Source organism: Ochotona curzoniae, unplaced genomic scaffold, assembly GCF_017591425.1.
Source record: "Ochotona curzoniae isolate NIBS_2020 unplaced genomic scaffold, NIBS_Ocur_1.0 scaffold_4506, whole genome shotgun sequence".
Taxonomy (NCBI): Eukaryota; Metazoa; Chordata; class Mammalia; order Lagomorpha; family Ochotonidae; genus Ochotona; species Ochotona curzoniae.
Window position 1 is genome coordinate 18,319,130 of NW_024467119.1, and position 3,173 is coordinate 18,322,302.

A 3,173-nucleotide genomic window follows, 5' to 3' on the forward strand; every position below is an offset into this window, starting at 1 on the left:
ACAGCAAAAGTAAGAACACCTGTTAACTTTGTTGTCTATTACTAGCAAGGTAGTGGGCATAAAGAAATTTGAATTGGCTACAGATGTAATTATTGCATAACAAAAAGACCACCTAAATGTTATGTTGGAAGTCAAGTAAAATCAAGAGTATTCTGCAGTTTTGCAATTATGTCTATCATAGTATAGGTGGTCATTCCCATATAAGTAGTTCATGGGATTGAAGAACATTGATCAGAAAACATTGACATAGAAGAACATTCATGTAACTTCTACAAGATGAGCTTGATAAGGTGTTCCATGTAAAAATGAATCTTGGGTCAAGTTAGGAAGCCACCTTCTCCTCCTCCTCCTTCCTCTTCTTCTTTATTATTTTTCCTCCTGGAAAGTCATTGTCTCTGCAAAATGGAAGCCAGAAAATCCTACCTGCTTAGTTTATTCTAACTCAGATATCCTAGGGCCACAGAACCTACTAAGACTTTGCAGAGCCTGTACATTCAAAAGTTCATGGAAATCACAGTTTAAAATAATTCTGCAAAGTAATTCTTGGATCCACACATAGCTTTCTCTTAATATGCATTTCTCATGAACCGTTTGAAGACTCCTTTAAATGCTGGGGAAGAGCTGTACAATGACATGTATCACTTCATAATATGTGATAATGTAAATTGTAACTTCCTCTGCTGTTACGAGGAATGCTTTTTAATCTATTTGGGAAAAGAATAATTGAGGTGATTACTGAAGGGTGCTAGTTGGTGACAGTGTAATGACTGTGAGTTCAACCCCTTGAATCCTTGATATTTTTTGTCTTTTCCACCACCTCCATCATGTACTTATTGTACCAGATAAGGTTTTATAACAACTTCTCAGGATATGAAAAAACAGGTTTAATCATGAGAAGTTCAAAACACATGTCAAGTATCTTTTCAGTGAAGATAAAAGATCAAAGCCTTCTAAAAAGGGAAGGAATTTCAGATATTAAGCAATGCTTACTTTTCCAAATTTAGAAAATTCTTCTAAAATACATGATACATTTCCTCTGTAACACTTCCAGTGACGGGCAGATCATTTCCTTAAAGTAGCTTATTCTATTTTTGAATATGTTTGATTATTTTAAAATAGAAATCAATGTCCTTATCACTTCTCACAAAATTCTGCTTCCGAAACCACAGAAATATTTTACACACAGTGTGTGTTTCAGAGTAAGAAAAGATTCCTACCTTTTGGCGGTCAAGTGCCAGTGAAGTTGTTATACTCTTAGTCTGCCAGTTCCTGTCCAGGGGTAGGTGAGAAGCATAATGTACAGTCCTTTTCAAACTTATGTAAGGTTATGCAAGTTTGCATGCATACCTGAATTTGCTTTAAAAAAAATTCTTGAAAAATATGGAATTAAAAAATATGCACTTTCATGAACACTCTGAAGATCCACTCATAGATAATATATACTTCTATGTGGTAAATGAAAACATTTGTTCAAAAATTTAATGAATATAAATTATTTACAAAATTCTATTCTGATTTGATTGCTTTGACCAATACCAAAGCCTATTGATCTTAAATGTACCTAGTGAAACAGTCTCTTTAAATCTTAGCAGGCTTTTCTAACATGTATTCTAGATATATATATATTTTTTGTATGAAATCAGCAAAAACTTCACAACTCTTGTTTTCACAAAACCCTCTCTCCTGATGGCTCCTGTGGTGCACTGTTCATGTTTTTTCTTGATCCTTTTCTCATAGGTATATCAGTTGCTTGAGCAATGAGTATTGCTCAAGGATCTCTGCATTGATTGGGTGATTTACTGACCTGGGCCGGTGCTGAGCTGAGCTGAGCTGGCTTGTGTGAGTGCACTCAGCTGCTGAACTGGCTGTTGGCTACGGTCTTGAGTGACCTCAGCTTGGGCTGCTTATCTCTCTTGCATGTGGTGCCCTGCCATTTGGTTTCCAATTCAGTTTAATCAAATGATGGCTGGGATAACTGCAAAGGGCAGAGGTCTCAGGAGGCTCCAGTTTGGAAGGGATGTGGAAATAGACTTCGCTTCACAGAAGCTGAAGAGTTGCATCATAAAGAATATGGATACAGGGAAAGGTAAACAATTGAACTTAATTTTTGCAGTCAATCTGTCATGTTAACATAGTTGCTAAAATGACAGAAAAGCAAAGAATGGTAAGATAGTGATAGAGAGCTGTTAACTGAGTATGAGGTCATCAAAAACGACAAAGGCACAGCCAGGGTTTCTCTGTGTGACAAAAAGTGATCATGAATGTAGCTTTAACATGCTACACACTACTAAGTATCCAAAGATCATCATTACACTGGCTATTCTTTGTTTAGTTGAGGTCTTGAAGCGAAGATACAGAAGTACATCTCACTTCCGGAGTGCTTACCTTGATCCCTCTTAGGAAGTTTCCTTGACTAGATAGGCAGCAACTTCTGTATATCAACTTCCTAAATCCTCACTACAAATTTATGATACAGATCATGTATTAGTTAGCTTTCCACCTGGGAGGAACTCTTTAGGGAGACTGAAGATTTATTATAGTTTATTAGCTTATGATTTTGCAGAATCATAGGCTAAGAGGGAATGACTCCATTAGTGGTGAGAATGGAGGGTAGCAGAGAGACAATGACATCTCAAGTCAGGAAGTACAGACAGATAGGAAGCACACTAGACTTACATAACCAACACTCCTGTGGGAACTACTTCTGAGGACCCATAATGCCAAAAAGATCTTCCACTGGGTCAAACTCGCAAATTAGGTAATAGTTACCTTGCTTATATAATTAATATTAAGCATTAATTATAAATATAATCTTTGCAAGAGTTTGGGGAGGCAAATGCTGCTCAAACCATTAACAGGTAATGTTACTGCTCCATTGTAATTATGAGAAAATGGAGACTGAGATGGCCAAAGGCTACTCTGTGAGATCATGCAACCGTTCAGAGGTTATCAAGCTGTGATTTGAACCAGTCTCTTTAGCTCAAAGTTCATGTAATTAATTGCCAAAATATGGCACTTGCTGCGACCTGAGTTTGCAAGAGATTACAATACTGAGCTCCACAAGTTTTAAAACAAAATGTTCTTTATATAAGGGCTGGATAAGAGAAATGTGAAATATTCAGAAGCATCCCTGTTCCAGTATTGTCACCATGTTCTCTTGCATGGAGAAAGCA